At 43.9% G+C, this 27,657-nt stretch overlaps 1 protein-coding gene across 4 annotated transcripts in view; it reads right to left on the bottom strand.

Annotated features, from left to right (window-relative positions):
• Positions 1 to 25,538, bottom strand: part of Eip74ef (Ecdysone-induced protein E74) — a 142,065-nt gene extending 116,527 nt beyond the window's left edge. Inside the window, exons 1-2 of one of the 4 annotated variants that reach the window (XM_070665862.1) lie at positions 24,673 to 25,538; positions 23,554 to 24,346 (exon numbers count right to left, since the gene is read on the bottom strand). The gene's annotated coding sequence lies outside the window, so the exon portion shown is untranslated. Of the gene's footprint in view, positions 1 to 10,272; positions 11,692 to 15,279; positions 15,915 to 23,553; positions 24,347 to 24,672 lie in introns of those variants that run through there. The other 3 variants (XM_070665865.1, XM_070665864.1, XM_070665863.1) reach the window with 3 other exon arrangements.
• Positions 25,539 to 27,657: the final 2,119 nt, after the last annotated feature.

A 27,657-nucleotide genomic window follows, 5' to 3' on the forward strand; every position in this document is an offset into this window, starting at 1 on the left:
CGTCGCTCGGCGGCCGTTGTTCCAGCTAATCGCTCTAAAATCATATTTTTCCGCTCGCGAAATCGCGAGCGCCTTCGCTTCTGCGTCGCGGAAAAGTGCATCTCCCGTCGGGGGCCACGGTGAAAGCACCAACCGCCTCCTCCCCCCATTCCCCCCCTCGGCCCCTAGACCACGAGCGGCCAGGGGAACGAACGCGCGCACTCCCGGGGGGCCCTCTCACTTTCGCTCTCCGGAGAAAGTCCGGCCGCCCCGTCATCGTTGCGCTCCCCCTCTTCCCTCCCTCTCCCCGGCCCCCCTTTCGTCCACCCTTCGCTTTGTGGAATTGCCCGCCTCGCGTCCCCAGTCCCCCGTAAAAGAGTTCTCCGCTTGCCATCGCACTCGCCTTGACGATCAGAACTATGGTACACGCCGCTGCCCCCCTCGGTCCCCTCCCACCCCCTCCCCCCGCGACGGTTATGCACTTCTTCTGCGGTGTGCTCTCGCGATCCGACGAGGGGTTAATGCACTCCTAGAGCAAACCATAACCTTAGCTGGAGCCCTCGAGAAGGCGCGGGAATATCTCTCGCTACCAACGACAGACGAGCGGATCCCGCGGCGCGCATTTATTATCGAATTAGCGCTCTTTTTTTAAGAAACGCGTTAGATTACGTTTGATTTTAACGTGCTCTGTCCTTTAACGCGGCGATTTCTCGAAAGGCAATCATTAAAATCTGTCGCGTCGTAGCAATCTATTTTTTATGTAAAAAAAAAAAACATTTATATACATATATGTATATCAAAGCGATTCAATAATAGAAACTAATAGAAACAAGTAATTATTCTGCATTTAACAAAGTTCGCTTTAATAAAATTTATTTATTTCTCAACTTTCAAACCTTCGGCTTTGAACTTCGATCTTTAAATACTTTTATTTTGTAATTACCTTATTTAAATCCGATTAAAGAATCTGAAAATCGCCATGATATTTCGACCGTGGATACGTGCAGCAGATTTCGTACGACGGAAAGTAAAACGCCGGGGTTACAAAGCGAAAACGATCGCGCGTATCAAGGGAAAGTATCTCAGAAACACGTGTGATTATCATACGACGCCGCGGTCGGACTCCAAATGGGGCCTTTCGGTAAAAAAAAAAAAACGCATGCTTTTATAAAACGGCGTCGTTAAGAGAGATGCTGGTGAGATACACGATTAAGATTCGTGAACGAGGACCTTGGCGCGCATTGTTCGTGTGCGATAATTGGTTGCGGTTTTGTATGCGTGCTCCTTCGGCAGACAGAATAGTTTAGCTCTCGTACGTCTCTTTCGCTATCGAACTGGCTTGCGTTATACCTCTCCATCTCCCTCTCTCTCTCTGTCTCTCTTCGCTCTCGTACTAGAAGCGATAGACTCTACAAGTGAACATCGGTCCAGGGCCGACGAGCGAGCGCCTTGGAGGCGTAATGACGATCATAGAAACTCTCGAGGCCGACCCACGAGACCCAGAGTTTCGCGAAAGCGAGATAAAAGATTCGTAGAGATCGAGACGGACACGTGCGAGACATTTTATAAATCACAACGCACATCCATTAGACAACTTAAAAAAAATATCCCAAGCAAAGAGAGAGAGAGAGAGAAAAAAAAATGCTTTCGGCGAATGGAAAAATATCGACTGAAAATCTGGCAGCGCGAATCGTTTTCGCGAGTGTGGAAAAGCGTGTCGCGATAACTAACTACGAGGAGGTCACTGCGGCGAGATTAATCGGGCCGATAGGCAGCGGCGCGGAAAATTTTAAATCACGTTGTCCTCGGAATTCACGCGATAATGGGCATTATCGCGTGTCCCGTGGACCAACGGCATGCATCGCTCGCGAGCGATGTCGCGAACTGCATCCTTCAACGTCTCTTATGTCCAAGAGAAACCCCTGCCTCTCTCCCTTTCCGCGAGTGATACGCTCGTCGCGCAACGCACGTAACGACGTTACGCGAGATAAAATCGCGAATTACCGTGCATATTCGCGATAACGAGAATGTCGCGTGCACGACGCGTTTTAACGATGCAATTATGGCCCGCCGAGCGCCGACGAGTTTTCGTTTTGTCGAAGAAAACTAAATGCGGGGCACGTCGCTCTCTTTCCTTCAACGACTAATAAGAGCTCCTAACCCAGAAATTAACTCAGTCCATATCTTTTTAACGAACAGCGCGCGAACGAAACTTGCAAATGCGGCGCGCTTCGAAGCCTCTGATTTTACGGCATTAGTAATAGCTAATCAGCGGAAACGTCCGGAAAACAATTCGCTTACAAAAAGAAAAAAAAAAAATTTCAAATCACGTCACGTTCACTCCGAATAGATCCAATGAATCTATGACGCGGATTATCGAGTGGAGCCTTGATGAAAAACGGTTTTTCTCGTTTCACCCCGAGCACGAGAGATCACGACTGCATTACGATTATAAATTAGGATCCGACTAACGGAACTCGTCAGGCTCAATTTCCACCGTGCAATCGCCACGCAATCTCAATCTCTTCCCGACGCACGGCCTCTGATACAAAGTCTTACTCCGCAAAGTGTTGAAAATAACCATTCTAGTGTCCCTGACGAGATGAGAATGTTGAGTTCGCCGCGAATGCGTTAACTGTTGCGACTTCGCACTTCCTACTCGGAGCTCGTACGCCCGCACGTGTGTGCGTACGCGTGTGCGAGACCAACAACAATAATAAGGTTGAGTCATGTGCGTCAGAGACCTTCGCCAACAGAAGAAGGGCCTTGGTCCATGCCCCGGGCAAGGCGAGGATCTCTGCCGTGATTACTCGAACGTGTGCGGCCTTCTTCTCGAATTCAACGTCCCTTTTCGGAATTATACGGCGTCTAAAAATTTCTGGACCACCATCGACGACAGTATTGTTTCGTCTCCGAGCGCAGAGAAGCGTAGAGAGCGAGATACTTAAATAACTAACCTCACCAAGGAATTATTATTTCGAAAGCAAACGCACAAGTGTAATATAAAATTGTGATATTCGAAATATTAAAAAATTAAAAAAAAAAAAAAGAAAGATATTATTTAGAATTAAAAATTAATTAACATCGCAAATTGAAAACTGAAGACTCGACGATTGTAGAGTCGGTCAGGTACTCGCGTTTATACGTGTAATACTTGATCGTACAATTTTTTCGAGTCTTGACTTTGGATTAAATTGTTGAAGCTAGTTCTTCCTAAAGAGAATCACGGCGGAAAATAAAAAGGAACGCGCAGAAGGTACGCGTAAAGAAATGAGCAATCACGCCCGGCTGGAAGCCAAGGGTCGCCATCTGTTAAAATCCGTGGCCTGGAATTCGCCTGGTTTTTGTCTCTCGCGAAACATTACTCAGTGCGAGTGGCCGTCGTCGCCTTGCCCTTGTAAATAATTTGTGACAAATGCTATTGCCAGAACTCATTCGTTCCCTTTTGCAATTTATAAACGCGTACGAAGCGGAATAAAAACAGCTGCGTTCAAGTCGAAATTTTCTAAAATACAATATAATCCCCGGAATTCAACGAATAATCGACGTTTAAAAAGTTATTTCGATCTCTACGGAAAAGTATCGCGCGAGCGAATAACCCGCGGATTTAACGACCGCGCGCGAGGAATTTCTCTTCATCGTTATATTATTTTGAATGCCTCTACGCGCACAATCGGATCGTACGCTTAATCATTATGACAAAGCAAGCGACTTCCTTGAAGGCGACGGTCGCTTTTCAATGCGTTCGATGGGGGGGCTTCAATAACGGCGATGCCGTAAGGACGCGTTTTACAATCCACGTCTCCTCGATGGAGGCTGACAACGCGGCGCGTTGAAATCCAGAGCCAGTCATGTTCCCGACTGGTCAGCAGTCTGGAATGGACGAGACTAGAGCGTTACGTACGGCGGGATCAACTCGCCACATCATATTCCGCGCCATTCGAAACTTGAAAGTGATTTTTTTACTCGCAAACCGATAATAGCACCTTCAAATGTACGCTTTATCGAACAACTAATTTACAATGGGAGATCAAATCGTGCCTATTTAGTGGAACTTTGACTTCGTAGCCAGCGAGATGTATTTTTCGTATATTCAGCACCGCTCGAGGGGAGATAGAATTATCGAAGGTCGTTGACGTCAGCCATCGCGCTCTGAGTAATGCAATAATGAAAACGTGCGACGCGAGAAATTAGGCGAAGCAATGCGCCTTGGAAAATTCTTGCTCGGCAGGCACGTGACAAACATGAGAAAATATTCTTTATGCATGTTTTCCACCGTGGAATTTTCAAAAAGTATTTCCTCGACCGTCCTAAAAATTACAATAGCTATTTCGCTTACGATTTCAATGATTCAACGCAAACGTCGCTTTATTTCTAATTAATCTCGTCCGCGATTAAAAATTACAATTGTATCTTTTTAAGTTAAGAGTCTCGAAGAATATATTTCAATCGTGTTCCGTAATAAGATCCGAAACGTTTGAGTAAAATTAATTTTGAAAAATGTTCATCGTTGAACCACGCACAACAATCGAAACTAATGATCGTAGAAGAAATTTACATATCGACATCGCGCGAAAATATTTTAACGAAGGTGAATGAAGATGCAAGAAATATTTGTCGCGCAAATACGAACTGATAAATAATTTGGGAATACTATTAGGAGTTATTGCCGCTTCGACGTAATAAATTAATTACGAGAACTTGGGATTGTTCAATTTTTTTCGTTTTTGGGAAGTTTTTTTTTTTTTTATACGACGACGTTACGTTTTAGAAGGGAAAGAGAGCAGATGCGCCAATAGATCCAATTATCGCTAACCGCAGGGAGTCTGTAAGTAAGCGGGAGCGTCGATTAATATCGCGGTGCACGTCAACGACTCCGAAATCCCGCGATTGATCAATCCTAGAATCTTGCTCATGCGCCGCTCGCGTCGTGAAATCACATCACTTAGATGAGACGACTCTGATTCATCGGCCGGCGAGAGCTAATCAATAACGGCTTTGCAACTGTCGAATCGATTGATCGTTTCTCGTGCCGCATTTGTCTCGTAAGAATCGGCAATGTAAAAAGTAAGTTAGAAGCCTAAATACATCATCCTTTCTTATCTCGCTTAAACACAATTTGACAACTTATCGAATAATGAAATCCGATGGAATTGCGATCCAATATGCGTTGGCTGACAAAATATATATATCTGACAATAATCAAAGTTTCCTAAATTTCTTTTCCTTTTTTAATTAAAATATTATATAATTTCTATTTAAATTAGTTTAGACTAAAATAATCAAAATATATTTAAGGTGTGTTAATACGCGCACGTTCTTAATTCGTGACGAAATTCTACCCTGAGTAAAAAAAAAAAAAGAAAAAAAATAAATAAAGGCGAATGTCGACCGCCTTTTTTCTCCGCGTCTCTTTTACATATCCCTAATACGACGACGATGTTGTAACCGGTTTCGGATCAAGGATCAATGGTCCTCGCGATTCTCTGGCGAGCGTTGGCGTTTCGAGGCGAGCGCGAGACCGATTAACGACCCTAACCTAATTAGTCAACAACGGCGAGAGAAAAGAACCAGGAAGGGAGACAAATTTTAAAAGATGCATAAAATACTACTCGTACAAACGATCGATTAAATTGAAATGTCTGCAATTTTTCGAACTAATAACAAAAAAAAAGAAAAGAAAAAAAAAACCAAGAAAGAACACGAGTGATTATTTGTCTGGAGAATGTTTCACAGACGTGCTAAACACGAATCGCAGATGCAATATTATGTAACAGTTAAATAAGTAACAATCAAATAAGTAATTACGGTGAGGATATTTATATGCTGCTTGTTTAATTATTAAATTAAATTAATAATATGCGTAATAGAAAAAAAGTAATAAAATTAATTAATTAGAGGAAAAAGAGGATGCTGATTGATAAAATTATTTAGAGGAGTGCTGCAACGTCCGCGGAATAATCGATCGACGATTATTTTACGAATTACGTCGCTTCACGATGTATCTTGTACGACGCAGCTCACGGTGGAGATTCGCTCGCGTTAGAATTTCGTGTATATCGAAATTTTTTTTTCCGTCCAGCCCAATCCGAGCGACTAACGCTTGACTGCCGTCAAATTCGTGTCAATGTTATCCACGCGTTAACGATCTGCCATTTACCTTCGTTTCTCTCGGCGACTATTACGTATCGATCCCGCCTATATCTCACTTTACGTTCATGGAGACGCCAATTTGAATGATTGATTATTATAAATAAGGCCGCGACGCGCATTTTACTACGTTGCGCGGAAAAGAACACGCCAATTACGACTGCACTCGTGTCTTCCTCCGGCTAATCGATCACACGTTCATTAACTATCTGATAATCAAGCAAAACTGTCCGAGCCTCTCTCTTATCTTGTTTTTCTAATTTAAAACTTTTAAATATAGACGTCGCCGAGTTAAGAAACATTTCTCCAAGTAAACAGGGCTTTAATAAAGTAACGCGACGACGGGACGACGCACTCGTTCGAAAAATGAAAGAGCACATTTATCATTGAAATGCGCGATGCGCTTCATTCATTAGCCTCGAACTTGCTTTTGCAAATATTGCCATTGCGAAGATGACGGGGGAGGAGGGAGGGGGTGAGAGGGGCGGGGAAGGAGCGATGTTGACTCCGAGTGTTTCAAAATCCATCGGCATCTTCAGCGCGAAACTTGCGATCGTGTATGTTACGCCGCGCCGTTCCGAAGGTAAGCCGCTTCAAGGTAAGCTAAAGTCAGCATCGGCGACTGCAATTGTTTAATCGGTCGCAACAATAACACTCGATTCAGCATAATTTTTGCGTCCTGCACGCCGCGTTATATTTAACAAGCGCGCGAACACGAGTCGCCACGAAGAACGCGTTTCCCGCGATCCCGAGCTTTTCGCACGAAACGTGATCGTGAAATGTTACGCGAGCGAAATTATTGCCTACATACCGCGCATATATTTCCATATATTTTGCATTTATGTGTTATTTAAAATTTTCGTCGGCGTGCAGAAAAAAAAAAGAGACTATAATAAATTATCATTCCGCTGCATATCACAAATGTGAATTCTATTTTCAGCAAAAGTCGAACTTTGTCGAAGTCACGAGTCGAGCGAGATGAGAATCGCCGAAAATCGTTGCTAGGTTTTCCCGTCGAATACGCGAAACGACCGTCCCTCCCGCTTTCGATCTGCGTTAGCGCAAAACAACGTTAAAGGCCCACCTCTCGCGAGATCACCGAAATGAGATCAGACCGATGCAAAAACTTTCTCCGGTCGGTCCGTGCACCGGTCCTTGACCATGACCGCGTTTCCCATGGTCCCCGGGGCGACTCGCGCAGGGCGGCCGTTTCGCGTCAACCGACCCGGTTGCGTCACGCGCGCGGAGGGCACGCGGTGCCCTGTGCACGAGCGCGTATCATTATGTCTAGCCGCCGTTCGTCCCCCCTCTGGCACGAGGAAGATAGGTTCACGCCGTCGTCAACGAACGGATACTCCGCGAAGGTGAAGAACGCCGAAGGAGAGAGAGAGAGGCATGGGAGAAGGACTCCGAACCCGCGATGTACCGACGAGTCAAGGCCCCGGCCCAATTCGAGTTCGTAGACCCGCGGAGGATAGATCACACGCACGCACGCACGCACGTACGCAGACATGCACGTTACGAACCACCGTCGCTCGCGTCCTGCCTCTTTTCGCACATTGCCTTCGTAAGGTCATTTACTTTTACCAGCAGCCTTCCTCAAGGTTCGCTCGCACCTCTCCGGCCACCGCCGTCCTTACACCTTCGGGATCGAGCAGGTGCGTCGAACGCGTGGCCCATATTCCATAAGCTATTTTTTTTATTTTATTTTATCAGCGACGTAAAACTGTAGATATTAACATTTAATGTCGCGTATTTTAATAATTTTCTCGCAAATTTGTCATTAATAAAAAAATATAAAAAAGAGAAAATAGAAGACGAACTTGTCGCACGTGCAAGGGAATGTACTACGGATATAGATATTGCGCGCAGCTCCAATTCGTGAAGGTGAACACACGGTGACACACGTGGTGCCGTTGTTCAGGGTCGTGACGATTTGCTTCTAGCGTATATGAGGAAATATACCTTGCAAGCGCTGTCATTAACTATCAATGCGCACTATCCACGCGCCCGAGTAGCGCGTGAACGCGGAATAGAATTTGTGAGCGGTCGGACTTGACGATAGTTAAACATTCACGTAGCGTCGAGTTTTTCAGGGTCGTCCGTGCGTACGATGCGTGCACCTTACTGCCAAGATATATAAAGACGAAAATACGCGGCGACAAGGCGATGAATTCGCTTCGATTAAGATCCCTCATTTTCGTGAAAGGGAAAAAGAAACGCCAATCACATAGAAGTAAAGCGGAAAGAGACTGTGGACGGGATTCCCGACAGTAAAAGTAAAGAAAAACGTAATTTTTTTTTATGCGGCAATCTAATCTCATCAAGAGAGTCTTTGAATAAGCCTAATAAAATTTTTTTAATTAAAATTATTAAACAGAAAGCTTAATTTAATTGCTTAGCAACCTTTTCGAGCCCTTTATCAATTTTCAAACCTTTTATTATTTCGTTTTTTAATACAAATTTTTCATTTAAAAAAAAAAAAAAGAACATTGTCAATCTTGCAATTTCCTTCCAAATTTAGAACGCTTCGTGAATGATTTCGCGCAAGCTAATATTTAATCTTCCGGAATCGACCGTGACGGCGTGTCCACGTGGTCGCAAGGTCACTTGCATGTATACGGGGCCCTTATGGTGCGCGCCAGCGTAATATTTATCGAACGTACATCGGTTTTGGCCCTCGGCCCTGGGTGCCACCGAAGGTCGCCACGTAATCGCTCGACGAGAAACGAGAGAGTGTGAGGAGTGCGAGGATTGCGAGAATAGAGTAGAGAATTTATTACATTGCGCTAACGCGCGCAAGTAACGCAACACTTTTATGTAATGTACTAAAATTCCTTCAAAACGATCTCTACCAATAATAAAATCATAGCGTGGTTCTAAGCTTCGCGATAAAACGTTACGTTATTGCCGCAACATGAATGGAGGCATTCTCCCTTTTTATCAACGGCAATTAAAACAAGATCTTTCCCTCAAACTTGACGAGTTTTGACTTAAAGTTTGTCGCTTTGATGATTGGATAATAAAGATTTACAATTTAATCAACCTGCCAGCGTAACATATTTAAAGTAACTCCATAATACTAAAATAAAATAATTGTTGAGATAAAAAAAAAAAAAGAAAAAAAAAAAAAAAATTAATACACATAAATATACTATAAGTCTATTAATTAAATCGAAGAGCACGCACGAATCCGGAACGTTTAAGCCAACCGCAAATACCGCGAGTGGACCGAGAAGGGGAGGTAGGAGAGGAGGATTCACTTGAGGGCCGAAAGTTGGCCTAGGCCGAAAATACTTGTATAAAATATAGTTCGCGTCTCGAGCAAGAAAACTCCGGGGAGCGGATGCACGAAAGTCTCGTGAGAGTCGACGATGCTCGCGCGTTTCTCGGGTCGATAATGTTCGCTAATGATTTGCTACCGACGCCCGATTAAATTTAATTTCGCGTCCCGCGGACGAATCCGCGTCGCGAGGCGAGTGCCGCGCGGGCCGGTCAGTTCAAGCGCTTTCTATGCAAATCACTTTTATTTCACGGAGATATGCAATGCCCGCGCGGCACTTCCTCGATTGCGCCCGATCGCCGTCGAACACGAGAGCCGTTGATTATTTTCGCGAGCAATCGTTTGCTTTCCACTTCGGGTTTAGTAAAAGCTTATTAAGTAACGCGTGACCCGAATGCCCGATCGTCTCTAAATCGCCGCGACCGGCCTCCTTTTGCTATTCTGCAGCGAGTTTGCTAGCGTCGTAAATGCGCGCGTGTCCCACGCACGCGAGCGGCGTGTCTTGTGTGGGCGAAGTACTTTTAACATTGTCACGGCCGCTCGCAGTTTAAACCCTTGCCTGAAGAATAATCGCGTGAAAAGCACGGTTGTAGTCTTTATCGCTTAATTACTGCGCTTTAACTGACGCATAGATACTTTCCATTAAACTTTACTAATCTTTATTTAGAAAAAAAAGGTCTGCTTTTGATAAAAAAAAAAAAATTAGAAACTTGATGAATTCTATTCTATTTCGTATCGTACCTAGCGCTAAAATATAATTTTTTTCTCGGATGCCTTTTTCCGATTACAGTCGCAGCGTAAAGCTCGCGTGAAAATCGCGCTTATTGTTAGTATAAGATTACTGGAGGTCCTTTACCTACCTAGTGACTGTCTCACGACGCGCGAAACTCCGGAAGGAGGAAGTGAAACACCAACGTCTTCGGGGCCTGTTTCCCGGCACCTGATTCCTTCCGTACTCACTACAGTCACCGAGGCAACGTTCCCTTCTTCAGTCTCGCGAGTCTTCCCACCCTCGCGATGATCTTTTTATTTTTTTTTTTCTCTCTCCGATGCGCGAGCAGGCTATGATGCACCACAATTGTTTATCTGCCGCGAGTTGTGACAATCGACGCGACTCGCATCACACACACGCACGCACGCGGCCACGCTCTCTATGCGTCGTCTTGCTTTATGTATATCTCCTCTCCAAATTTGAGATTTTTCAAATAAAAAGAGTGGCGAAGAACTCTATTGTTTATGACTTAATAATAAAAAAAACTTGCGTGAATCGGAGAAATTCCAGACTTTACCAATAATCTCACGATAATCGTGCGCACTTTATGAAAGTAATAATGCACAAAAAGTCCCGTACAACGATCATCGACGAATTGTAATTTTTTAGGCAGGAAATAATCTGGAGATGCGAAACTTGGACGGATCGGTCGGTCGAGTCTCGAGTAACTTAGTCCGGTCGCTGAGTTTCTTCCGAAAGGCACGGTCACTCTCTCCCGAGCTTTCCGTCGCACTACTTGCTTATCGTATTTTATTCCCGAAGGCGATCGCGCTTCGTATCTCCGGGCTCGGTCGCCAGCGTTAACCGCGCCATGGCCCGCACGTGTCCCGTCCAGTCAAACTTGTAAACAACGACGCGGGCTCTCTCTCCTATCGCGGACAACTCGCTCCCGTGGACGGCGGAGAGCAGCGGCGTTACCGAGGGCACCCCGCGTGTCGCGACGATGCGAGGAGGCCGCGGCACTTCGGCGCGAAGACAACGGAAAGAGACAGAGACGGAATGGGTAGCCTCGGTCAAGGAGCGCGCGCGCGGAACACTGAGCGCGACGCGCGAACGGCGAGTCTCGGTTTGCCTAGCCTAGCCTAGCCTACCGCCACTAAACGCCGCTATCCTAGGTTAGACATGCTCGCGACACTCTCCCTCTCTCTTTCTCCCGGGCGCGTCCGCTCGTCCGCTCGTCCTCGTCGAACCGTTCCCTCTCGCCCGCTTTCGCTCCCACCATCTCTCGCGCAATGAATACACCGCGTTGCGCACGCGATTCTGATACCGAAGAAGAGAGAGGGAGGATGGGGGGGGAGGGGGAGGAGAGAAGAGAATCGTAAGGCCATAGCCACGGCCATCGGTCGCGTACACCACACCCACACACACGTGCGACAAGATGCAGCGTGCGGGCGCGTGTGTGTGGGCGCGCAACCGTTCAATTCCGCGCATCGAAAAATCACACATGCCGATTCCCGTGTCGCGCTTGCTCTCTAATTGTCTAAAACCCTCGGCGAAACGGCTACCGCCGTTTAGTCAAGGTTACGACCGAATCTCCTCTTCGTACATCGACGCGCACGTGACGAAAGTTAGAACACGACGGTGTCTGACAGAAATAAAAAAAAGAAAAAGAAAAAAAAAAAAAAAAAAAATGCTTGCCCCCGAAACTCGAATCGATCGAAGAAGGTTAGCGGCGACACGCGGAAGTTCCGGGACCTCCCGAAATAATTGAGTCGGTCTTATCGCGACAATTTTGTAATCGAGCGGTATAACGTTCAATAATAATCAAGCAATTAAGTGCGTTTGCACGAGAGAAGCCAGCAGGTAGACGCGGCAAGCCGATGCCGCGCTCTTATCCCCGAAAGCGCGCCGCAGATATACGCGAGGCAGATATTCCCCGCGTGTAAAAATGCATTTTATATGCCAATAAGAAAGATACGTGTAACGACGCAACGTGTACGAAGCGTGCACGCACGAGATGTGACGCACGCACAATTACGTGGCCCGCGAGCCTGAATACGAGAATATATCTTAGCCAGCGGCTAAGCGTAACGCGGAGATACACGTCGAACATCTGTTTTCGCCATCGAAATCGTCTTTTTCACGATTCCGCTGTTTGTTGACCCTACCTGCGTCAAAAAAATTTACCTATTCGCAGCCCCGGAAATACCGTAAAATCAGATTCCGACGCACGGCCCGCTCCGGACCTAGAATTAGATCGCGATACACCTTGAAAGCGGAATCTAAATTAATTTGTCAGCGCGATAGAATTTACACGGCGATGATTTAAAGTGCATTGAAAAGCCCCGCGCGTTTCACCTTCGCGTTCTTCGTGGGTTTAACAGCTGTTTTTGCGAGAGGAGAGAACGAGTTATATATTCGACATTCGGCGACAAGCAGGTTTTGATACACTTAATAAATTTACGGAGCGGAGCGTAATTTTCCCCGCGATGTATATTTAAATTGCGCAGCATAATTTTCAGTTTTCTCACGATAAATGCAAGTAGCGAGAAACTCAACGACGTTTCGGAATTGGGAAACTCGTGGGTACGCAACGCAGCGCTATCAACTCGTTATCACGTATCGCTAATAATATGATGCGTCTGTGAACGCTAGATTAAAGAGTAATTAATGATCGTTTGTAGTCCCGCCGACGTGCATGACGCGCATGACGCGATTCGCTTTTTGCCGTACACGATATTTAGTGCGCATTGCCTGACTGTAAAAACGAATTTCGTCTAAAAAAAATACCGAAAGAAAAAAAAAAAAAATAACGTCAGTTTGAATTGTTTCCAGAAGACAGGATTATCATAACGCGTGACGTGTTTGAGTTATAAAAAACGTTATCCGTATTTCTTAAAATAACATAGAGAACTGAAAACAAAATAGATAGCCCGTGTATTACTTTCACTTATCAATTTCTCTGATATATATTTCAAGACTCAAAGATTCATAGTATTAATAATATATTCTCGTAACCAGCTGTAACAGTTTTTATAGGGAGAGAAAAAAAAATCCTTTAATTTTAAGATTCGCTCGATAATTTTTACGTAAAAGCCACGTTCGAGTATAATTTAGAAAATTATTTCCGTTCCGTCCTGCTAGTTGTCACTCTTCGTCTTTCGATGCTTAATCCATCGCGGATGAACTCTTATCTATATATTGCCACATCATCGTTATGACAGAATATCTTTGTTATAAAAAGTCATGTAAACTAATGCCTACCGAGTGATATTCATTTCCGATATCGTTATACTCTCAAAAGCAGTAACAATCTTTGTACACGCGGGAAATGTATGCCGATTAATATTATATTTAATAAGAAATTTACTTAGTCGCGTAGGGTATCGATTTTTTTTGTAATTAAGGGACTAATAAAAATTGACACGCGTGTTAGGCTTGGGCGCAAACCGAGTGGTGACATAGAACTCGGAATTAGGGCTAAGGGTAAGGCAAGTGGTGACACTCGATGTTTGGTCAGACAGCCAGTCTCGGCGCTATTAATATACAACGTTCGCTGCGCAGGTGGCCGACGTGATTGCCACGGATGGCGGAGCGGATTCGCGAGACTTTCTAACGAAAGTGCAAGTGTTTTCTTTCTTTCTCAACCGGCTGCCGCGATCGCTGCGTAACCGTTCTCGTCTCGCGACTTTCGCGCGTTTTTCCGCGGTTTCCCGCCGAGGTCGTCGAACGCTTCCGGCTTCTCGGTTGTCGACTGCGCTTCGATTTTCAGGACCACGCGCGTTTTTATACGCTATCAAGCCGTTCGCGTTTCAACGTTACATTACCACCGGGGCAAAAGATACACGACGAATTACGAATTGTCTTGATTAAAATATTTAACAAGTTTGCAAGTTATTTCAAATTTAAATGAGTTTTGTAATTTTTTACATTACTTTCGAATCCTTTCAGCATTAATTATACCTTGCGATTTTTAATGTGTTATCAAATGCGAAGGAAAAAAGAAAAAAAAATCATGTTTTACAAAAAGAGCTTTACAGCAGGTTCGGTCTGACAAGTCTCTGATCTACCTTAGAAAATTTCTAAAATTTCAGTCGGAAAGGACGCGAAAGCCAACACTCGTGGCGTCTGACCAAGGCCCAGGCCGACTTCACCGTGACATAAATATTCGGGAGCCCATTTCTCGGCGGTCGAGAGAACTGAACTTGAAAGCACGTGAAAAAATTGGGGGAAGGGAGAGACGAGTGGAGCACGCTCATAATCGTCGTACGGTGGCAATGTGCGACCCTGAGAGAACGAAATCGCCGCCATCCTTCAGGGAACGCGAGACACTTCCTTTCATCTATTTTTAAGAGTACACCGTCAGCGTCGCGCTTGTCCGAACGCGGAGTTCAATCTGTCACTCTCGTTGATGACGTAATAAATTTATAGAGACGAGCATTGCCGAAAGAAACTTTCAGGCGGCAAAATTAATTAACGTACATGATAATTACAAAAGCGATATTTTCAAAGCATAAAATAAAAAAAAATAATAATAATGAAACTTAATATATCTGTAAATCTAAATCTATTTATTTTCGTTTACTTTATTTTCATTTATTTGTAAAAATTAATCTAGTAATTTAGTACTGTACGCACCTCTCGTTGCATATCGATAATAAAAACTTGACCAACTACTAATGAATCCGCTCATTACTCTCGTGCGGTTATTTATTCTTCAACGCGCGACGCAATCTTTTTTTTTCTTCTTTTCTTTTTTTTTTTCTTTTCCGGCACGAAGGCACGCGTAATTTAACTTCGTCGTTAAAACCGCGAGTTGTAAATTTGTAATTCATTTGACTACTCCAACGTGGAATAGCTTAATGTCCTTCATAGACGATGCTTTGTATGTATCCAATGAAACATCTTCTCCTTCAAAGCAGTTGTAAAGTGCAATAAAATTTATCATAAAATTCAACTTTACTGTAAATTTTTTTTCACGACAATATATGTATACGAAAGAAACAAAACTTTAGAAATTAGTGAATACGTTTTATGTAACAATTTACGTCACCAAAGTGCAGAACGACGAGCAACGACGAATAATTAAATCCAAATATTTGCGGAGAAGCTAATCCGACTTATTAATTATTTATTCACGCGCGAAGGTAATTACCTGTCCAAAGTAGTATCCGTGCAGGATGGCGCTTAGAACTTCGCAGGAAAATTTTCAGACTTTATGTCGGTCACTTTTAAATTCAGCCTCATATTAAAGTTTGCAATAACGAACAGGGGAGTTATTCTTTATTGCTCTCTCGTCGTTTCGCGCGACGTGACACGCGGAGCTGACGCATAGAGAATCGTGCGGCCTGATAATGCAGTTTACACTTGTATTAAACCCACGGCACGCCCGAGACACACGTACTTAAGTGCACACGATTGTATTCGCAAAGTGTTTCATCGCGCATCACCCGCGAGCGAGGCGCAAACTTTCACTGCGGGCGCATATTCGTCTCTCCTCTCTCTGCAAAGCTTTGCAATAAATTTGGTCAGTTCCACGCCCCCTCGTGTCTCTATGCCCCTCCGACCTGATAATTATTTATACCCGATGCATGTATATCGCGTGACGCGGCGAAAAAAAGTACGCAAGCATATGATTTGTATGTATATGGAAAAAAATAAAACTTTATTCGAGAGAATAACAACGGAGTCTTATTTCATTTTTCTTTCCCTTTCTCTTTTTGACTAAAAGAAAGAATTAAACTTTATAAAATATGTGATGTACTCGAGAAAGCTAGAAAAAATTAATTCTTTCAATACAAATAAAATCTTTTATATATATTATAAAAAATAATAAATTAATATACAACACGTGTGACGCAAAATTCGAAGACGTTTCGCGTGAAAAACTCAATCGTATTCTCGCTTCTCACCTGATCAGGTGACAAGATTCTGATCCTATCGAGGAGAAACGACGTAGTTCCGGTAATATGTTAGCTTCGGTGATTAAAAACCAATGAAAAGTCGTTATCGCGTCACGGATAAACGAAGTCGTAAATGCGATACGAGCCCAGGTGGATTCTAATAGTTCATACCTGCCTCACCTATAAATTCTTTCACGAGAAATGCATTGTACACTAAAAAGCAGATATGGCGTTTACCGCGAGGGCGGCTGGCGTGTTCAATGTACGTGCGCTAATGACTGTTTAATGCATCAGTCGTGCAATAAGAGTATTCTATTATACAGTTTATATTTTATCCCGAAACTCACTTTCGTGATTATACATTATTAGTTAAATGGATGACAAGTTTAATTAAAGAGGCTAATGTTACTCGATTGTAAAAGAAATGTTAAAGATTAATGTAATTTACATTAAATTCAAAAAAGCATTTACTTTTCATTTATTCTCTGAATAACAACGTCTTGTAACTCGATGTCGAAGGTTACAGCTGACTGCGTAATAAACCGTTTCATGTATGCACATGCTAACTGTATACTGTTAATTTGTCATTATTATTTACCGAACACAATTGTACTCGTTCGCAATTTAAACTCATTTACTTTGCGCTTACGTCGGCAATATACGAGTTATATTCCGAGTATCATGTAAATATACATACGTAATACAACAGCCAGAAATTATTTGATCATTCTTCGAACATAATAATATCGCGAAAAATCTGCTGATATTTCTGCGTTTACAAACGTTACGAAATTTTCCATAAATTTTACGATAAATATTTCATCCTTACTCAAAAAATATATCAACTCCCCATTTTATAATACAGCATTAAAAAAAAAAGAAAAAAAAAATTACATTAAAATACTTAAGTTAAGTCCTTTCAAAAAAAAAAAAAAAAAAATGTTTAGCTTAACGAGTCATTATTAAGAAAGTTTCAAACGTACGCATTTACAACTGAGAACATCAAGTCGCTTTTCTAAAGCCGAATGTTTTTTCGGACGCGAAGCCTATTAATGACGGGATCGATTACGTGATCTTGAGTGAACGTTCGCGGCAACTCTCTTACAATGAAAAAGAATCAAGGAACGAAAACCGCGTACTCTCACTTTTCACCTTCCGAAAACCGAAAGCGCGGCGTTCTCTCGCTTTTCGAGGTACGTACACGTCGAGCCCGCGACCTACCTGGTCCAGTGTTAACGTACGTATAGTGGGCCAGTGTCAGGCAACGGCATCATTTTGGTAATGAACGCCGTCGAATTTCGGTGAGTCAGAAAAGTATGGCATTGGCGCGCGGGGCCACTGGCCAGTAATCGGGCCAATGTTAAAAGTCCGGGACTTCTAGTGCCGATTGCCTAACGTTCCCGGTACACGCCAACACGCGGAAAAGAGAGAGACAGACCGAGAACGTATTTGCGCATACGAAGGAGAAACCTTTAAATCTTTCGATTCGCATTATCCTTGCCTCGTACATACATAACGATGCGCGCAACCTTAGAAGAAAGACGAATTGTAAACATCTCTCAGGGATTCGATCCAATACTTTGATATTTTTCGTGTACGTGATTAATAGTTAGAAGTTTGCTCGAGTCACTTGAATAAATCAAATGGCGGGGAAACGTGAGCATTTTTCATAATTTATATTTTGTATATCGCCAAATATCTTTTTCCGCGCGCGAAGAAAGGAAAAAAAAAGAAAAAAAAAAATGCAGATGTAATTTATCATGTTTACTTCCAATACAATATCTTCGCTTTCTTTTCGATGATGTGTCTTTCACGGCGCAACCTTTTTTTTTTATATATACTAGCAAAGAATTTTATTCACTCTTGAACTTTTTATTTCATTAAATACTTTCGAAAACTTTTCTAGACTTTATTCGCGATTGTTTCGCGCGCAGGCTCGTCCGCGGTGCGGATTTTCGTTAGACGCATCTCGTTAAGCGATAGGATTGAGATCGTCGTAGGAGGACAGAGAAAAAGAGGAAGTCGAGAAGAGGGTACTTTGAATTTCCCCCGCGGTGTAACGACGGACGGAGCCTTACACTGCTCTCTCGTGCCCGCGTCGCGAGGTGAGCGAACGTTCGTTCGCTCTTAATGTCCGTGCCTGGTGACCCGTGGTGCAAACTAAACCCACCGGAGAAAGTTGCCGGATACTTTCTCGTAGCCCCGCTCTTTGCACGCCGGCCGATGCAATCATTTATAAACGGAGCCCCGCGCTCGACCCGATCGCTCGCGAGCGAACGTCTCGCTGGCGTTTATGGCAAACGGCCGAGCGACATGACGCGAAGAGGCCGGTAATTACCTGTCAGCCTGGATTACGGAGCAAACTCGATCGTTATTTCCCCGGACGATTCGATAATCACGAAAACGCGGCGTTCGTTTCTTTTTTATTTTTTTTTCTTTTTTTATTTTTTATTATTTTTTCCCTTCTTTTTTTTAAACCTTTTTCGCGGCGCCGAACGACAAGCCTCGACGATCGAACAAGCGCAAGAATGAAGCGGGTATTTTGCAATAAGATCGATCCATTCTTGGCGCAGCCGGTCCCTCTCGACATTCAGCTCCTCGCGGACCAGCGGACTTGATTTACTCGTCCGAGGGAACGAACTCCTCTCGTCCGCTCTCGCCAAGGTAGGCAGTTAGATACAACCGGGCACCACTGAGCTCTATGTATAACCGTGCTATTATATTCTCGCGCAGGTTAGCGTATCGCGCGACTAACCTCGTCGTAGGAAATTTCATGGAGTCCACCTACGCTCGTTCGTTAACTATTCATGCTCCGCGGATAGCCCGCGGCCAAGCGAGATAAGTCGGACGTTGAGCACCAAAGAAAAATGAGAATTCAAAACCGCACTCGGTGATTTTTACTCCAAGTTTCCCTTTTTCACTCTTTTAATTATTTTTGCTTAATATAATTTTAGATTCGACAGTGGGCGTTCCGTAAAACTATTTTTTCTGGGGTTGAAAGATCGGTTGATATTGGCTTATATTTAGCGTTCGTACCTACGTAAGAAAATACAATCAGCTAAGTGATATCGCGATATTTAACGCATACCAATTAAGAACTACTGTAATCAACGATTTCACGTTGAGGATTCGCGATTAATTAATCCCTAGAACACGTTGCTGAAATGCTTGCTTGGCGATTAAGAAGTATGTTTATATAATGGAAAATAATAGTGTGCTCGTCGCGCAGAAGGTAGCGGAGCAGAGAAAAAAAAAAAAGGGACGAGACAAATATTTAAAAAAAAAAAAATAAAAAAAAAACACCTCGCGAATGTACCCGACCGTGACGTCGCTTTCGTGCAACCAAGTCCGGCGTGACGTCATTCATTCGATGACGTGTGGTCAACCGCGGTCAATGCACCAAGCCGGCGTTTCTTGCAGGGTACTATAATGCTCGGTTCACTGGCTCCGACATCGTGTGCGTTCGTTCACGTATACGAGGGCCGTGCGCCGCGGTGCACGTGCGCGCGTACACCGCAAAATACCGGGTGTCCTTAAGGTAGCACGCTTTTTGCTCGCGACGTGGAAACCGGCGGTCTCGGAATTTTGCGTTATTTCATTTTTGTTACGTTATCGGTCACCGCGACTCCCGGCACTTATTCTTGGAACACGTTGTTTGAGCACCGCCAGCGAGAACGATCTTCAAAGCGGCGCGTGAAATTTTGCAAACGTGCGGTACGGCGTGTAAAATATCTTTCAAAGTTAAACATTAAAAAAAATATATATATAAAAATAATAATACCTTTCAACGCGAATTAAAATTGACAAACCCTCTCTCAAGTTTTCTCGGTCAAGACGTTCTCGTATCGGGAAAATCTACCTACCTACGTCCGTCGTTCGCACCTACACAACAACGCAGGTCGAGTAGTGAGCTGCGCGAATTATCAGACAAGTAGAAAAGCTCGCTACGTGACCGGCCGCATAGTCCTGATAATCAATGACACGTGCACGTGCATGTAATTGACAGATTGTTTATGCAAAAAGGAAACGTGCGCTCGGATTATGTATCGATGTCAAGTGAGTGTAACGCGTGAAATATATTTTGCTAATTGATGGTTTTCTTAAACTTACGGGATACGAAAGATTGTGCCTTCCAACACGCGGAATTAATTTTTGCTTTGTAAGAATAAAAGCAACTGGTATGTATTTAAATCAATCAAGTGTTCTGCTATTAATTACTTTTGTTTTATTTAATTAAACAAAATAATCGCGATTAATAAAGAAAAAAAATTATACGTCGTAAATCATAAGATATCTAAGAGCTACTTGTACAGAAAGTGTATTATTAAAAAAAAAAAAAAAGAATGAAAAAATTTCGACAAGTTTATACGCGTACCGATAAATATAAAGATTTACAAATTAAAAATTAACTGACTTCGGAACGTGGTACTTTTTAAATAATTATGTATAATTTATTTCTATTTTGCTTCATATTTCTATTCAATCGTCAGAGATACGATTAGACCTAGTTGCACGAGATTCTCTGTACGATACGATATCGCTGTGTATTATCGTGAACGCAACCCTTTCTGCCTCTACATATACGTGCAGATATATCTTTCCTCATTGAAAACAGTTGCTATTAATATATCTCGTGTAAACAAAAATTATATTATCCCAATATCGCGATAGCGATTAAAAGAATTTCCGAGGGAAAGTAAAAAAAAAGGTGGTACGTCCGAAACATTTTATCCTCGGCCCTACCAAGATTTTACGCGAAAAGGACCGTATTTCCTACCACTGAAAAAAGTAAACTCGTTCATCGAAGCAGATGCAACTCCATTGCGTAAGATCGGCGCGAAAGAAAGCATTACGGAGCATTGATTCGCAGGAATGTCGCCGGGGGAACGTTACGAATTTCAATCGCGATAAGCGAACGCTATCGTCCGATCGGCAATAATTCGCGGACGTCGGGGTATCGGTCGCGGGATCAGTCCCGGATTCGTCAGGACTTCGCGTGCGTGGATGCGCGAGAGCGATTTTCGTCAACGGCGGTCGGATAAATGGTCGGCTTTCTTTCGCCCGCACCCGCGCCCAATTTTTGCGTCTCCCCCTCCGTTTTTTTTAATGACGGACGCGAGCTCGCGTGTGGAAAGTCGAAAAACAGGAGAAGAAGGAGCCGGATCGGAGCGTGCAGGCCGTAGGTAGGCCGCGGACAACAAGCGAGTCGAGTTGAGAGGCGCGGACGGCCGGTCAGAGACCCCGCAGGGCCGGCGCAAACAGCGAGTACAGCATTACCCGCTCTCTATCGCGAACCCTGGACCCAACAATGGCGCGACAGTCCTAGGCTCTCTGCAATCGCGGCGCCTTTTATCCGCAGCAAAGTGGAAAAGTCTCGCCCTCGCCCTACGCCTTCCTCTTTTTTACCTTTTTCGAAGCCGAACCCCTTTTTTTCTCTCTCTCTCTCTCGTTCGCTTCTCGTTTTTTCGCTCTCTCCCCTGCGCCTCTCTCGCTCGCCGAGTTATTTACGAAATGCGATATAATGTCCCGCATATTTCTGCAATGTTCGGAAAAAAGGAAGGGAACGCGAGAGAAAAAGAAACCACCGTCGAAACGCCGGCTGATAAAGCGTCGACGCGTGCTGTCCCGTTTCTTATCGCCAAATTTTAACGACGTCTTAAATCGCATTATGTTACGAGTTCGTATACATATAATACGTACGAACGATTGTATTAATATATTTGTATCGCAGTCGTGTGTATAATATTTTTCTATAAAAACGGACAGACTTCGATACCGATGCGTAGTATAGCGAAGAAGCGTGTCAATTTCGCGAGGTCACAGGGACACGCTGTTAAAACGTGTTCGTCCAACGCAATTGTCTCCGCGGCAAAAATTATCTCTCACGACAACGATTTTTATAAATGACACAACGCGTCGACCGCAAATAAAAATAGGATTCGGAATTGAGTCGAGATCGCGTCGATTCGAGAAGCGACGAAGGGAGCGCCTTGTATTTTTTTTTTTTCCTTCTCTTTTTTTCTCCTTTTTCGCGAGGACGAAACTCAATCCACCGAGGGACTTTCTCCGCGATACACCACGCGGTAAACGCGTGGCTCTCCGAGTCATGATTTCCTTGGTGCTCCGTAAATACGCGGGCGCGACGACGGACATTTAGAGCATTCAGTCATGCGAGCACACGGCGATGTACATACTGGACGCGGAATCGACTTCAATTTCGGCCCCGCCGACTTTCTCTCGCTCCGCGATAACCGCTCGCGGACGCGCGCTCGGATGATTAAACCTAAGCGCCGTTACAAAGCGCGGCAAAAGCTAATCACACGAGCTGTAAAACGACAGCTGCCTCACGCGCGTCGTGAGGAAAAAAAAAGAAAAAAAATTTGGGAATGTAAATCAGGGAATGTAAATCACGGAAAACGAGAAGCTCGAACGCGCGTTCAACGTTTCTGAGACCGCGACCGGTGGGTTAACGTGAGGATTGAAATTGACGAGATACCTTAAGATATACGAGTATTGTGAAGGATATATGAGAAACAGAGAGGTCTCGTGTGTTAATATCAGTGTCGCGAGTTCCGTAAATATGACTAAATATAGCTCCTACAGAAATAAGCAAAAGTTAAATATTTCGCTTTCGATTTAGTCCGAGAATTTATCCCGCAGTTTTTATTACGAACTGTGATTAGTTGAGGAATTTGTATAAACCCACCCAAAACGTTTGCTGAATTATCGATTCTCGAATATATTTCGAGGATTACGCGGAATTTAAAGAGGTGGTGAAGGAGCTTAAAAAAAAGCTTGACCGCTTCTGATTTATTATTTTATCGAGATATTGGTACTCGTGTCAATAGAATCAGATACAAAGTAATATTTAACTCTGTCAAAAATTCTATATGATATATATATTTTTTTTTATTTCAAATATCGATCGCGGCCGACGCGTGGCTAAATTGCGAACATGTGCAAAATAAAATGGAGAAATAAAAACCGATTATACGTAGTCATATTATCGCGAGGCAACGCGTTCGCGAGGCAAATTATCACAAGCTACGGTAGGTTCGTGTTCACGAGGAGTGGAACGCCGAAAAATCAGGTCGGCGCTTGCTTTTTCTGCAACTTTCGGCGAAAACTTTCGATCGTCGCGTCGACGTTCTAGTCAGTCTGAATCTGCAGTAGGGGTCAACGATCCCTCTTCACCGATCTCGATTTCACCGGGTTTGCCTAAAAGTGCTCGCGGGTTTTTCGAGTCCGTTTTCGTTTAACGACCGCGATTTTTTTTATTTTTTTTATTTTTTTTAAGTTACCGCGAAAACCATAAGTAAGAGACGAAACCCAATACCGCCCTCCTTTTACCCCGCGGTCACGCGAGATGGGGAGACGCGAGCACGATCCACGCCTCCCGGTAACCCTATATACTATTCTCGCTCGCGCGTACGCGAGAGGGGAAGGAGGAGAGATCGCAAGACCCGATTAGTCGAAGCGTCCGAATGTCATCTACGATAAAAATCAAATCTGATCTGTTGACTTACCGTTCGACGACGCGGCCGTGACATCTGGACGACGCTCCGCTGCGGAAGTCCCTCCTTCGTAAACGAGCCGTCGTGGAAGCAGGGAATCGGACACGAGCCAGGTGGGGCCAGCCGCCTTCTTCCGGATCCCCAGCTCACTTCAAGTCACCACGAGAAACCGCGACAAATGCACTCACACACTTTTCTGCTTTCCTCCCGCCGTCGTTTGATCTTCGGGTCCGCCAAGCCTCACTGATCTCGACGACGTAAGAGGCCACGCGACACACGCCGGGATGAATCAAGCCCCCGCTGGATAAACGAACCCTTCGACGATGCCGGTCCTTCGGTCGAACGTCGCTTCGCGCACCGCGTCTCTTTCAACGTGCCGGCACGTGGTCACCGCGTTAAACGATACGTACACCCGAACGGAATAAGAACGGCCGAGAATCCGTGCACACGTCTCGCGTGTCTGTAATCGCGCGTCCAACTGAACGGTCGAACAGTCCCGAAGCCTCCTCGCCGGTCTTCTCGCTTCTTCCTGCTCGCGGCGCTCGCGCCTTCCGTCGCGCGCACGCCGACCAATCAGCGTTCTCTGTCGCGCGCCCACGACACGGCGGACTGCTCTCGTTTCTCGTGCACCGCCACCGCGCACGAGGCGGCCGGTCTCTCCCTCTTTTTCTCTCTTGTTTCTTCCGTGGTTTCTCTCTTCAATTTTACGCATAATACTTGCGGGATCATTTTCAAAGTACATTCCGATTTGTCTCGAAGTCTCGAAAGCACCCTTTTGTCGGTCGAAAGCAAAGCGAGGAATCTCCTGCAAAAGAAAGAAAAAAAACAATTTTTTTTTATCAATTAAAAAATATACGAGCGATAAAAATACGTGAGAGAATGTATCTCAATAAAGTGCCGACTTTATTTATGTTTGTCAAGTATGATCAAAACGATTCGGATATATCGAGCCTAGTTGAATGAACATGTACACCCCGATTATTAAAACAAAACTTTTTTTTATTATTATGTAATAATAAGCAAATGTGTAAAATATTAAAGAAAAAGTACACGTTAAATCCTGCGTTTGCCGCTGTCGTCTTTATCTCGCTCTTATGAAAATCAATGTTGTCTCGCATTCATCATCTTTACCTTTCTCACTCCCCCGCTTGTGCGCAGCATCTTCCTTCATCTCCCTGAATCGATTCTTCTCCGTTATTGCACACGTTTTTTTCTTCCCCGTTTTCTCTCTTCAACTCCTTTCCTTCCCTCCTCCGTCCTTCCCTCCTCCGCCCGGAACGCGTAGATCCTTTTTCTTCGTTCCTCCAGCCTTTTTCCATCTTTCGCGGTGTCTTCTCGCGGCGGCTTTGTAAACACCAATTTTTACCCCTCGTCTTCTCCGTTACCTCGCACGCTATTTTTCGATAGACTCACGTTTACTTCAGTTACACTTGCATCTTCCGGTTAGATCAGGTTAGATTATTTCCCATCCTTCCATCCTTTCTTCCGTGGCGATATTCCGGATTATCTTGAAGCACTTTAAATCACTTAACACTATATTACACTGCTCTGCTCTTTTTATTTTTATAAACACTATCACTGATCGCTGACACTCACTCGACAGACGAACGACCGAGAGAATGACGGTGGATTATCGCGGCGATTTTTTAAGACGATTTAAATTAAGAAGCGCGACGAACGACCATTCGTTTTATTAATTTGCAGTCTCGATATTCGCGGCGTTGCTTGATTCCGCCGGGTTTTCTCTTGAGTCCTCGATCTCGAACCCAGGAAACTTGCTGCGATGTAAAGCAAGGTGCGAAAATCATTTTCTGATTCTTCGATCGATCCTCGTCGGCGGAAAAGATCGACGTCGAAAGTTTTGCGGCGGATGAGGCTGCCCGCGATGTTGTAATGTTCTCCGCGAACTTTATTTTCCTCGAGTTCTTCATAAATCAATTGCGGAAAATCCCGGCCGCGACGAAGAAGACGGGCGAGGTGCCGATCTGACGCTCCGACAATGGCGGCCGCGGGAAACCGCTGAACGTCGCTGAAGGAGATGGCGAGTGAAGCAGGTTGGTAACGCCGACCGCAGCGAGTTCAGGTCGAAGGCTCCGGTTGTTACATCTTCGACATAACCTTGCCTTTCCGAAGCGCTTTTTCGAGGCGCGAAACGAAGCGCAAAATGATGAATGGAATAACCCGGAGTACCGAAAATGATCGTTCGTTATCCGAGTCGACGACGTCGACACTTGTTCGCATGCGAGACTTCCTATCCGCGGTCGGAAATACGCGTAATTGCGGAGCGGTAAAGAACACGTCCTCGCGCCCGGTGCTCCGCAACTAGACTAAAATGGCCGTTAGAAATTTCGGCCCTTGGAGGGAAAGAGAAAACCGCGTAAGAAAGCGAGACGGACGATAAGTCCGATCGTCAATTTGAGCGCTGTCCTTCTCGCACGGAATTCTCGGAAGCACCGAGCTCGACTCCGTGCTGATCTGTTTACGTTTTTTTTTTATGCGCTCGACGAGCTCGAGGCGTTCTTCCCAAAACAAAAGCTCGACGCTCGAGCATGTTTTTTCGCGATTACGAGACCTACCGTCACTTTCGAGCTCCCAGATTGTCGTTCTAAAACTCCTGTTCGAGCCAGTCCCAAAAATAATCTAATAAACTGAATATTTTTCTGTTCCTTAAAAATTTATATACTTTTTTTAATCCCACCAAATATAGTAACGCAGTAAAACGATCGTTAAACAAATCACACGTAACGCCAATTTTTTTTTTTTAAATAAAAAACCTAAACTACCACTGTTGCACAAATGTCATAGTGCGTTTCTTAAAAAATATATTTTTATATTTAGAATGTTATCTTGAAGCAGCGCGGCGATAATAAAAAATTAATTAATCTGGCATTGTGTTAAACAAAATTTTTTACATTGTCTGCAATCTCTTTTCCACCAGCTATCGCTTTTCTGTCAGAGAAACCCGAGAACGGTGAATGCAAAGAAGGGTATCGCCCGGAGACCTTGGATAAAGAACTCGGATTGACCTGCATGTGGGCCAGTGGGTCAAGTTGACATTAGTGCAGTGAATCACATATGTAGCAACCATCGAGAAACCCTGCACTCATAATTCCACGCGAACGATTCCCGTCTGACTAAACGGCAAAATTTATGCGCCTAATACGACCAGCATTAATTCATAATTCATAAATTCAGACGATATTGCCATCCGCGAAACGCGTGATTCATTAATCCCGAGATTTATGCGTTTGTTTTACATTAGACACTATAGTTGCGTGCGTTTGTCTTTAGAAACGCAGTATCTTTCGAAGCGAATTACAGAATTATAATATCTAAGGGGGCTAGAAAGAATTTGCGGCCCTTTATCTTCTCTCCGAGAGTATAATCTGTTTAAGAACGACGGAAGATATTTCAATACGCGTAAATATTACAGTGGCATTCTTTCAACGCTAGAAATGATAGTGATCGATTCTTGGCAATACAATTCTTATAGATGATAAGATAGATTAAGCATTAAATATTTATTAAAAGCTCGCACTCTGATCTTTTGGCCATTAAAAGTGCATATTGTTTACGAAAAAATATATTGTCTATTTTAAAAACGTAAAAAAAAATTAATAATTGCTTCTGCCTATATTCGTAGTTGATTTTCATCAATATTACTTCTTTTCTGCACTGACAGAAAAGTATAGTTCATTCTGAACCCAATTTATATATATTTATGATATTTTTAGCGATAAATATGATTGAATAAATCATATTTTATATTAGAAATATTATAAAATTGTATGTGGGTCCAAAAGTAATTACTTTTTTCTCATTGTCATGTGTATCAACAATTTTTTTTTTACTAGCTAAAATCTAAGGCAATGCAGACAAGAAAAACTAATAACAAACAAGTCTATTAAGCGAAGTAATCAGCTTTGATTGCACACTGTGTTTAGGATACACAGAAATGCGTATCGGTGCAATGCGATCACGCTGAATTATCTGAATTACCGGCGCGAGACTTTATCGCACGTTGGCACGAGCACGTCGAACACAGTAGATCGATATCGCGCGCAGCTCCGATTTAATATGCAAACGAGTGATATGCGTTTGATCGCGCCGCCGGTC

The sequence above is a fragment of the Cardiocondyla obscurior genome, linkage group LG14 (assembly GCF_019399895.1).
Source record: "Cardiocondyla obscurior isolate alpha-2009 linkage group LG14, Cobs3.1, whole genome shotgun sequence".
In the NCBI taxonomy this organism is placed as follows: Eukaryota; Metazoa; Arthropoda; class Insecta; order Hymenoptera; family Formicidae; genus Cardiocondyla; species Cardiocondyla obscurior.